General features: G+C 30.8%; 1 protein-coding gene and 1 long non-coding RNA gene across 3 annotated transcripts in view; one reads left to right on the top strand and one right to left on the bottom strand.

Annotated features, from left to right (window-relative positions):
- Window positions 1-12803, top strand: part of LOC114325807 (transducin-like enhancer protein 4) — a 1285138-nt gene that overhangs the window by 1002932 nt on the left and 269403 nt on the right. The gene's annotated exons all lie outside the window — the stretch shown is intronic.
- LOC126879019 (uncharacterized) lies at window positions 2932-4844 on the bottom strand. Its single transcript, XR_007695938.1, has 2 exons — window positions 4254-4844; window positions 2932-3764 (listed from the first exon to the last, which is right to left on the bottom strand). It is a non-coding gene; the product is annotated as an uncharacterized LOC126879019 (long non-coding RNA).

Genomic DNA, 12803 nt, shown 5'->3' with positions numbered 1-12803 from the left:
ATAGCCTCCGAGTAGAGGAAAATCAAGAAATAAAATTATGTGAAGACTACAAATACCTGGGAGTAAAGATCACTCAAGACGGAAAATTAGATGCAGCTATTAAGGAACGAAATGTACAGGGAAGGAAAGGCATATCCTTACTGAACAGCGTACTGTGGGATAAAAATATTTCTAAGGAAAATAAAAAAAGAATATATAACACTATAATAAAAAGCATCACAACATATGGATGCGAAGTTTGTCCCCTAAAAGACAGAACAGAGAAAATGCTTAGAGCAACAGAAATGGACTTCTGGCGCCGTTCGGCCGGAATATGTAGACGCGACAGAATAACAAACGAGAGAGTCCGAGAAATCATGGGGGTTACACATACTATTGTTGACGACATTAGGACGAAACAACTCAGCTGGTACGGACGCGTAAGGAGAATGCCGGAGAATAGAATACCAAGACAAATTCTCGAATGGCAACCAAGAGGTAGGCGCAGACCAGGAAGGCCTAGAAGAAGTTGGAGAGAAGGACTTGATAGAGAAATCAGGAACAGAACGAGATGGAGATTGGGAATCGGAAGACGTCGAAGAACATTGTAAACCGATATTATATATATATATATATATATATATATATATATATATATATATTTATGAAGACTTTGAAATTTACATTTTCGCGTCCGCTACGGAAAAGATTTCTTCTGTATACCAGAGAAATCTTTTCGTTTAATATATATATATATATATATATATATATATATATATATATATATATATATATATATATATATATATATATAGGGTGAGTCACCACTAACGGGACGGAAGATTACAGCGAAATGGTAAAAGATTTCAAAAAAATTTAAATTGAGTAGTTTGTAAGTTGATAAAAGCTACATTTTAAAATTATTTTGAAATATACAGGGTGTCCCAATAAATGGCGGCGTATCAAAGTTATATTTTTTCTTATGGAACACCCTGTATTTTATTGCATTTTTTAATTGTCCGCAAAAAATAAGGTATAGTTTCATAAGGCTTCCCTATACCTATGTACAGAGTGTTCTGAGTTATGTTGACTTTTCTTAAAATGTAAAGTTTTAAAAGAAGGCTTATTGTCAAGTTATTTAAGAAATTATAAAAACATTACTTTTACATCTAAATAGTTGGATATTGGTTGAATGTATTCCATGTTTAATTATTACACATTTGTCTACAGGGTGTTCAAAATTTACAGTTTCATTATTGGAGTATTCAATGTGTCATATGATGCTTATTTTAAATAGAACACCATGTATATTAATAAATAATTATACTAAACAAATTTACCTCTTTCGAATGGTATATGGATGTCCTATACCTAGGTGTCATGGTTTTTGCGTAATTTACAATTATTTAAATTCTTAATCTGTAAATCGATTTTAAAACAAAAGATATAGTTAATTAATGTCATTGTATGACGTTGTCATTTTATAACAGTACGGTCTGGTAATTATCAAAACTATAAACATATCCGTGTATGATATTCAAATTTTTTTTTACTTAAAAATGGCTTTGACTGAGCCAATTACATTCAAATTTAATTGTTCCTAAAAATGAATAATCACGCTATCTATGAAAGAGTAGACATTTTACTTTGCATTGGGGAATATTTTTAAAATTGTCTCTTAGCTTCTAATGTTTGCGCTTAAAAGTAGAATACACTGATAGAAGACACCCAAAAAATGACGTTTTTGAGAGATTTCTCGATAGATTCCGTGCTACTGGTAATGTTGCATAGGTACGAAAAGTTAAATAAAAATAAACCATTTATTTTTAATGACGTCAACGAACTTGATGTCCTGCTTTCTTTTACGGAAAACCCAAATACTAGTACGTGAAAAATTTCGAGTCACTTGGAAATCAGTCAAACGAGTGTATGTAGAATACATAAGAAAAACCACTATCATCCGTATAAAACTCAACTACACCAGCATTAGACAGAACAGGAACGTTTAACTTTTCGTTTATAGACTTTGAAATTTGGAGAAGATCTTGATTTTTTTTAAGAATGTATTGTGTACAGACAAATCTACCTACTTTTCATAATAATCGTCTATTTAATAGACATAGCTTTCATTTTATTATGATACAGTAAACAAACATTTTACTGTTGATCGCCAACATCGATGAAGTGTTAATGTTTGGGGCAGTATTCTGAGCGAATACGTTATCGTCCCATATTTTTTTGACGAAAATCTGAATGGAGCAACTTTTTTAAATTTTTTGAAACTAGTTTTTTGGATCCATATCCATCTTATAGCCTTCCACTTAGGGCGCGAACAAACATGTGGCTCCAATTGGACGACAGAGTTCCAGCTTATTTTTGACGTGATGTTAAGAACAACCTCAACATAAAATTTAGAAATGGATAGATAGATTCGATCCATACCTCCATTTGGCAACCTAGGTCACCAGGATTGACCAAGATGAATTTTTTTAAATGGGGTTATATTAAAAATATTGTAAATGATACACTTCCTACACTACTACTTCAGATGATATTTTTATGAAATTAAGAATTTCGAACGCTTTTGCGTCTATTGTAACGAAACGAGGTTGTGTTGTGGCAGAATAGATATTGCTTTAAAGGGTAATTACTTATTTATGGAAGTTTCCTCAAAATAGGCTAGCTGGAAATTGAAGAGACTAAACAGTAGGGCTCAGGGAAGGATCAGGCCGTATTTGCATGCCCTAGTAAGACGGTACCTACTGAAATACTTGAATGATAAAGAAAATAAATTAATGTAAGGAGTAATGACAAGAAAAGAACTATTGACCAAGAAGATATTCAGAAGTAGTGTTGAGCGCCAGGAAAGAATAGAATATATTGCTCTCCACGTGACCTATATTGCTGTACCTAACTAATACTATTAAAAGGTAGGATAATAAAACATATAAGTATGTACAACCAACCAATTTAATGAAAAAAAAAATACCTATAACCCCTATATATACAAATTTATACACTAGCTAACTAGTACCTGTTGTACTAGAAGGATACGCTCCTGTCGACACTGAGATTTACAGAAAAAAAAATAAAACACAAAAATTTAATTAATTATACCAAGACAGTTATTTGAAATTACAAGTTATTTACCTAAACAAAAATATTATATTGATATTGATCACAATATTTGCTGACAATTCCGTATCTGACCTAAAGTGATAAACCTGAGTACAATATCTAATAACTGAAATAAAGGTTATGAAATAAGGGAATAAACACCTAGATATTGTATACAACACCTTTACACGATGATTTATAACCTTCAGATTATTTTAAATGAATGATGTGAGCGGTGAAAGGTAAAATTTGTTGAAAAATATTAAATATTAGACAGTTATTAAATTTTAGCAAAGTGAGTTTATATTATTATTAAAGTTATTTATTTCAAAGTTATTAAAACTATTAAAGTTGAAAGATATTATTGAACAAAAATTGAAAACGTAAATTTTACTATAAAACCTGTTGCTTCTACAAGTGAGAGCTGGTTTCTTCTCCAAAATCCTGCTAGATGAATGGTTGGAGATCCAAGTTATCCTCCAATCTTCCCCAAACCTGGGGGGTACTGTCATCCACAAGGAGGTACGCTTCTATGACTGGCAAATCAACATATATTCCATAAAAGTAACAAAATCGCCCAAAATTTCCCAAAATTATTTTATTCCATTTCCAAAAAAACAAAAGCTGTGACTTGACTTAATCTTCTACTTCTCCTTCTCCACCAGTGGCTAAAAAACAAACCTTGATCAGCTGGTTGGCCTTGAGCATATATGAAACAGGGCCTCTACAAAAAGGTGTATCACCTTATCAGAACTTGACAGAGAAAAAATCTAAGTAAAAATTGAAGTTTGATGTCCATGCTTAAAGTTCATTGACCTTGATTATCCTTGAATGGAAACAGCTTTTTAAACGAATATAAGAAAGTATTTAGACAAGTAAATGGGGATCTTGCAATCAAAGATTACACTCTGGAGTTATTTAAAGGAGAGAATTAGCTTATCATTGATTTCAAACTTGTGGAGTGAAAATGTAATTCTTGGAATTTTTTTGATCTGTAGAACGTAGATTAGAAGTAGATATTGAAACTGTGATAACTGAAGAATAGCAATGTTTTCAATCTAATCTAAACATGGTATTAGAAATGATTTAGACAGTTACCTTTTTTTTTTTCACGGAAAAGAAATGAAAAACCATAGCTAAGTGACATTCATACATACCCATTGCTTTCCAAAAACGGAGTTGAAAAATAAAAACTCTTCTCTTAAAACACTCCACACTACAAAACCAAAACAAAACTTCCTCCAACGTAAATTACTCTTCTTATAAATTAATATGTCAACCAAATTTCTATTTCTTATGCAATGGCCACCGGCGGAGATTGAACTGTTGCCTTATCAAAAGCCGAAAACTAAGTGCCGGACCGCTGCGGTTGCCGAAATGACCAACACGCCAGCCGGATGCCGGCATCACCAGGCGAACCAACTTATAAAACTTGAATTTCCCCAAAAGTTACAAACATCATCCAAATAGTAAAAATCTAGGCAATACCTACTACACGCTGAAGTATATTTGGTTGTATACTTATTGGGAGTTGCTTTTCCTAATAAATATTTTGAAATGCATATTATAAAGTGACGATGAGTATCACTCATCGTTACATTCCCCCATTACTTGTAAGAAAAAAAAATTGATCTGATGAACAATTTTTTTTTTTTTATTATATACACATATATATATACACACACACACATACATATATATATATATATATATATATATATATATATATATATATATATATATATATATATATATATATATATATATATATATATATATTGATACATGTATCCATGTGACTTCCAAAGTAGATTCTCGTAATACGTTGTTACTTCATATATACCTTTATGACTTCCGATTTCGGAAGTCACAACGTTTTGCCTATATTTTTACGAATTTGGCTACTAGATGGTATCAGAAGGCTTATATTAAAAATTTCGCTGGAAGTCATATCGTATCTAACATACTCATAAGATCAGATTTTAGTTCGACGGTATATCACCAGCGCTAGTGTCGCTCCCGTGCTACTATACAGGTTATGTACACAACGCGTAGCGTCTTCCGTATACCACACCGCTCGGTGTGACTTCCGTTTTTTGGCAACCCTGTGTAACGGTTTCCAGACATTTATCTGTTGTAGATTCGCGGTCCTAATCGTACTTAGTGTTTTGTGTGCCTTTTGTTTTTAAACATGAATAATAGCAGATCTGCTTTACTTTTAAAGTTAGCCTTAAATGAAGGTACAATAAGTGATTATATATCTCTATAATTATATATTTTCTGTACTTATTTCAATCTATAATATTTACTTACCTATTTACTTATATAAATTCATTTTTCTCGTGTTTTTGTTTACTTCCTTTTTTACAATGAACTTCTAATTTAATCTACACTCACCGGCACGAAAAACGGGCACCCTAAAAAAATGGGTAATTTTTAATGTCTCGTATCTCCCAAACCTTTGGTCCGATTTAAGTAATGTTTTTAATATGTTATAGCCTTATTATTTAACAATATAGCTATGATAACATTGTTGATAGACAGGTAAATTTTCATTGTATACCGGGTGTACCAATCAAACTGGGTTTTTTTCTCAATTTTCACAACACCCTGTGGAATATTCTAGCCTTTATAAAATATTTAAATCAAAGCCTAACTATAGCTCCAGGTTTTATTAACATTCTGTTTTTTTATTCATTCGCTTACGTTGGATAATAAAAAAGTTAAGGACTTTAACAACTAGCCATGTTCTTTATCGATACAGGTGTTTCTAAATATAAGTGCGACAAATTTTAAGGGGTAATTTCTGCATGAAAAAATAATGATCGTTTGGCAAAATAATTTTATATTTGCAAGCATTTGCGGACATAGCTTTATCAAGTAAACGATCATTATTTTTTCATGCAGAATTACCCCTTAAAGTTTGTCGCACTTATTTAGAAACACCATGTATTGATAAAGAACATGTTTAATTGTTAAAGTCCCTAACTTTTTTATTATCCAACATAAGCGAATGAATAACAAACAGAACATTAAGAAAACCTGGGGCTATAGTTGGGTTTTAATTTCAATATTGTATAAAGGCTAGAATATTCCACAGAGTGTTGTGAAAATTGAAAAAAAAAAACCAGTTTGATTGGTACGCCCAGTATACAATGATAATTTACCTGTCTAGAAACAATATTATTACAGCGATATAGTTAAAGAATAAGGCTATAACATATTAAAGAAATACTTAAATCGGAGAATAGGTTTAGGAGATACGAGCCATCAAAAATTACCCATTTTTTGGGGTGCCCGTTTTTCGTGCCGGTGAATGTATCTATTAAATAATCTAAATTATTTTTAAAAATCTTATTAAAAGCTTAAATACAAGAAATGTAGGTAAATGTTCTCATTTAACGAAATTTCCGAAAATTGTGTATTTTTTTGACCCAAGTAGGCTGAAAAATCGATTTTATAGTTATTGTTATTTCGAAAGTAATAAAACGTGTAAAAATTACAAAAAAATTGAATGTACAATTACAAATGAATGGAATTAAATACACGATAAAATGAATCAAGAGCGATAAAAAGTTTAAAGTAATAAATTCTAGTAATAATATAAAATACAGTAAACTCTCTCTTAAGGGGGTAGGCGCAAAATCTCTGTCCAATGCTATTTAAATACATTTATTTTTTTCGAATCCTGGGAAAACTAATAAATATTTTTTAAAACATACACCCAGAATGAAAGATAACATTATTACAGGGGACCGAAAGTCCCTTAGAATAAAAAAAAGTTTCTTTTGAATGAAATATTCGAAATTAAAAATCACACTAACTTTTCTCTTGTTTTTTCATCCCATTATCTTTATTACAATAAACATATATTAGGTATATAAGTTATTAAAATAAACATTATATAAGTTTTCAGGGACTTTCTGCCCTCGGTAATAATGTAAGCTTCCATTCTGCGTTTAAATTTTTCAAAAATACTTATTAGTTTTCTCAGAATTCGAAAAAAATTAATGCATTTAATTAGCACTGGACTAAGATTTTGCGCCTATCCCCAACGAGCACCTCCTCTATACGGACGGTATTTAAAACAAAATTCATTTGCCGATATACTGAGCCTGTACTCTTCCGGACAATCCCTTAAAATGATGTGTACCTAAATGAAAAAAAAATACATAGATATTTTTTCCAAATATTTTAGAATACAAAACTACAATATTTATATTTTATTATTTCAAATTAACACAGAGATGACAACGAGTGATATTTAATAACTCTTTACCTTATCAGCAGTAGGTAATAAAAATCTGGTTCTAGTGTGAGATCCGTCATTAAAATATTTTGTGTGTCGGTCATTAAAAGAAATGTGACACCATAACGCGTTGCTCTAATAATACTTTAACATTGATATTATGTTGTGACTAAAAATGTTAACGGAATGTCTGCTTGGCAAAAGAAAACATCGGCACAATATCAATTTCCTTCTTTGATATGTTACCTATGTGTATGCCAAATTTCATGTCAATCTTAAGTGGTTTTTTAAAATTTATGGGTTTTGCAATATTTTACCGTCAGCGAACGGACTAATAGAAGAGGATCCGATATAAGGCCGATCTGCATCGATATATTTAATGGATAACAATAATTATTGGATATGTAATTTAGTATGTTAACAATTATAAAAAACAAGGGGTGCAAGATCTAATTTTCTTCTGACTATAATCAATTAATAATTAATAAATGACTTTTATCTACTCTATGTCATATTATAATATATAAATTTTTAGTTTGTGAAAACTGTCATTATAGATAGCAGTGCTTTAAAGTAAGCATGAAGTAACAATGTATTTTAAATGGGATTTACTTTTTCTCACTGTTTTTGACACACTTTCATATAATTAAATATTCTTTCTTAACTTTCGCGTTTCATGGTGATGACATCTTCTTTTTCTTCAAGTGCCATCTCCGCGAAGGAGGTCGGCAATCATCATAGCTATTCGGACCTTGGAGACGGCTGCTCTGAAAAGTTCGTTTGATGTACATCCGTACCATTCTCTCAGGTTGCGCAACCACGATATTCTGCGTCTCCCTATGCTTCTTTTTCCTTGAATCTTTCCCTGCATAATGAGTTGGAGCAAGTTGTATCTCTCTCCACGTGTAATATGTCCGAGATATTCCAATTTTCTGGTTTTAATTGTATTTAAGACTTTCATTTCTTTATTCACCTTTCTCAGAACCTCTTTGTTTGTGACGTGTTCTGTCCATGATATTTTTAGAATTCTTCTATATACCCACATCTCGAATGATTCCAGTTTTTTCATTGATGCCGCATTCAAGGTCCAAGCTTCCATTCCGTAAAACAGAGTCGAGAAAACGTAGCACCTAGCCAACCTTATTCTTAGCTCTAACCTTAGATCTCTTGTGCAGAGCACAAGAGAGGTGATGACATAATGAGCAATAAATTACAAAAAAAATTTGACAGTTTTGTGGTTTGAAAGAAATTAGAATTTTTATATGTCACAGTTCTAAGAATTGTAGAATAGAAATGAATTCCAGTGACGAAGAGTTACAGTATTTTTATTTGTTTATCGTAGATAAAATATTGTATGAAATTGTGCGTGAAGTACTTTTTGCGAACTTACGCGATGTATAGCACTCACTCCGTTTCATAAATAACTATTTTCATATATTAAAAAAAAATGTTTCGACCCGGGTAGATATTATTCCAGATTTTCAGATTTGGGCACAGAGTTGGATTGTTGGGGCATATATGGAGAGCAGGTAGCGCAACAACTATAAACTCAATTTTACAATGGAGACCCGGAGTTAGAAGGAGACGCGGAGGAACTAGAATAAATGGTTACAGGAATTAAAGGAAGATTTATATAGGGCAGGAATTAGAGACTAGCAGAAAAACAAAAGAGGATAGAAAGAAATGGAGAAGCATAGTCAATAGTATCGAGTAGCAGATTGGGAAAAATCTGCTCGAAAAAGATGGATCTAGATAGCTTTTTAGCGGGTAATCCCCACCTGGAGGGTTTAGCCATTTAATTTTTTATTACATATTATTACTGGTACATCAAAAATTAAAAGGACGGTGCCTGTAATAAAATCTAAAATATTAAAATTTTCTATAAGTTCAAATTTATTTATTAACATTTTTGATATAATTTTCATAAGTAAATGACTTACTATTAACACTTTTTTAATTAATTCCAATAAATCCATTTTACAGCAATAATAATATATTAGTATTTTTGTTAAAATCAATATCAATCATATTATCATAAATAACACAGGTTTACAAAAAAAACTAAATTTCGGACAATTTGACGAAACCATATGACAAGGGGGTTTTTGGAGTGGCTGATCACTAGAGACTGGAAAATATGCACTAAAAAATGTCTAAAATATGCATGCAATATGCATTTTAAAACAAGCTGAATATGCACAATTAACATGCAAATATGCATTTATATATGCACTTATTTTTATATGAATAATTTTATGGTTTACGTTAAATACATAAATAAATAAAAAATAATAAAAATAAATAAATAGGTTTGAATTTAAACCAAATTGTATTATTATTTCTTAATATATTTTTTTAACTTCAGGTTTTGTGACAAATAAAACGGCAAAATATTTTATTTTGACCACAAGATAAATAAGAGTACAATAAAATAAATGTACATATTTTTATTGTTACAATATTGATTCATATTTTCTAAACTAATATTATAAAAAGAGTACAATAAAACAAATTTACATATTTTTATTGTTACAATAAATAATCATATATTGATTCATATTTTCTAAACTAATATTATGTCTTCTATCTGTTAATATTTGTTTATAGGCAGAAAAAGATCTCTCAACGTCACAAGATGTAATTGGGGCATATTTAAACTTTGCTATTAGAGACGGATCCATATTAATATTTTCATCGAAGTTTCCAAAATTGATTATATTATTTATTGAACGCAATAAAGTGAAACCCTCATTTTTGTTTAAAACGTCATCAAGTTTATCTTTAATTTTTACTCCAATTTCCCCATTCAGATTTGTTATTTTCTGTTTAACCGAATCAACAATAGACATACTATTGTGAAGACATAAATTTTGAGCCTCTAATTTTGTAATTGAACTTTCAATGATATCGAAATTCGATTTTATATACAACAATTGATTTTTAATAGACTTTTCTTTAAAAATATTTTGACAGTTATCAATAGCGGTACAAGTCGGATCAAAACTTGAAATAACGCTTTTGATGTCGTCGTAGTGTTCAGATAAAAATATAGCACTTTTAAGCCAAGTTCCCCATCTGGTTAATACTGGTTCTGGTGGTAAAGGAATATCGGGAAGCATCTCCCTATATACCTGTACACGTAGTGGTGCTTTCAGAAATACTTTTTTTACATTATTTATTAAGGTGTTTACATTGGGAAATTCAATTCTAACTTTCTCTGCAACTCTGTTTAGGCCGTGCGCCAAACATGTACAGTGAATTAAATTAGGGAAAAAGATTTTAAGATTGGATGCAGCTTTCATCATATATGAGGCGGCATCACTAAGCATTAATAATATTTTTTCAAATGGTACTTGATCAGGTAAAAAAAAATTTGTTAGGGATTCGTTAACAAATCTAGCTATTGTAGCATAGTTTGTTTTTTCCAAACATTTTACACTAATTAAGTATGAGTTTTTAAAATCGCCAGAGTCGTTAAGAACTCCAACAATTAGATTCGCAATTTGTCGACCCTTTGTATCCGTTGTTTCGTCGACGGAAATCCAAAGATAATCGGCTTTTAACTGATTTTTAATACTCGTCATCACATCTTTGTAACATGCACTGACATATTTTTTCCGAAGAGTTGAAGAACTTGGTATTTGAGCTGGTTTATCTTTAATCTTGCAATAAGTTTTTAAAAAGTTTTGACACGATTTATGTTCTAACTTGTGCAGAGGGATATTGCAGTTCAAAAAAAAATGGCATAAATCCTTTGCAAAGGTTTCTTGCCCAACTGACGTATTCTGAATCTGCAAACTGTTCTGTAGAATCTGCTGGCGAGGTTTATTATCATTTTTTGATAGCTTAGTTTGGTGAAGTGAAGTTTTTATGTGTTGAACTACTTGGAATTTCTTTTGACATGGAATCTGGAATATAATGATAATGATGTTTTAGATGTTTTCGTAAATAGATACCTACATTAAAATGATCAAACTTTTTAAACCTCCCCCAATTTTTTTTTATTTCTCAAAGTGAAATTGAAATCGTCAAACAATAAAGTACAGTCAGTGTACCGTAGTATACAGGGTGGGCCACTCTCAACACCTCGCTCTGTATAAGCCAAACCGTTGCGAACTTTAAAAAACAGTTTTTGAAGAAATGGGACGGTTTGTCATTTTAGAATAGACAGACACATAGATGTGCAAAGAAGTTTGATAAGTTTAAAAATCTATTGAAGTGGAGAACTTACCTTTTTATCACAAATGGTGCAAAACATACTTTCACTGTCGATAACTTTTAGATGATTGTTACTTCCAATCCAACTTCTGAGAAGACTTGATTTTTCCCTTGCTACTTTAGGCATTTTCACAATAATAATAAAATGATTTTTTTACACAGTATAGTCAATAACTTGCAATCACAAAAGTTGAATAATCGGCGATTGATTTAAGACTAACCATTCATAAAATAAAATAATCTATCCTACCCTTAAAACAGTGTTGCCAACTCGACCAATATAGTATTTGCCAAACCTCACAAGAATGATGGAATGATCAGTTCAACAGTAGGTATTCCATTATCAACTAATAAAAAATCCCTATAGCAAGCATAACCCAGTACAGATAAATTATTTGTTTTAAAAAATGCTGAAACATGATCCTGTAGTTAATAGTAATCTCATGGTCCACAGACATAAGTACTAATATAAACATTATTGAAGGCGAAGGGATTTGCTGATGTAGGTGCCCAGCAAACAGACTTGAGCCCAATTACGTGATAATTACGTTAAATTTACGGCAAATTTCAACGAATACGTAATTCGGTGATTTATGACGGGAAAAAAACGTATTTCAGTGCCAAATCATTCACCTATATATTTGTGCTTTCTTTATACATATTTGACATTAGAATAATATAAAATCATAATGACGAATATAGTACATGTTTTTTATAATATTTGTGAATTTTGGTTACATCGCAAAGGTACGTTTATTTCACGTAATAATCACGAAACAGAAATAACTTCCTTTGGTTAAATTTTGAGAAATATTTTGGAAACAAAAATTTTACAACGCTTTTGGTTAAATACGTATCGCTTGAATTTTACTCATTGTATTTTATGGACGTCGAAAAATTAGATGTATTTCACGTAAAAGTCATGTAAATAATACCAATATTTAAACAAAAAGTTTATGATTTCGCTTTTAAGATCATTTAGCATAACTATTTCAATCCAACCTTGATTTGAAGCTATTTTTTTCTTTAAAAATATCCCATGAGCTAAAATGATGTCGAGTCTTATTTTCAAATCGCGCGCGGTGATGAAGTACTACCAAACATTTCTCCTCCTTTAAATACCATCACGTGACTAACATAGTTGGTTCGAAAACTAAATTAATCGATTTATCGAATAATAGATACGTTTCGATAGGATTATTTTTTTATATTATTCTGGTATTGAAATAGATTTTTAGTA

Source organism: Diabrotica virgifera, chromosome 1, assembly GCF_917563875.1.
Source record: "Diabrotica virgifera virgifera chromosome 1, PGI_DIABVI_V3a".
Classification (NCBI taxonomy): Eukaryota; Metazoa; Arthropoda; class Insecta; order Coleoptera; family Chrysomelidae; genus Diabrotica; species Diabrotica virgifera.
This window is presented reverse-complemented; position numbering and strand designations above follow the sequence as displayed.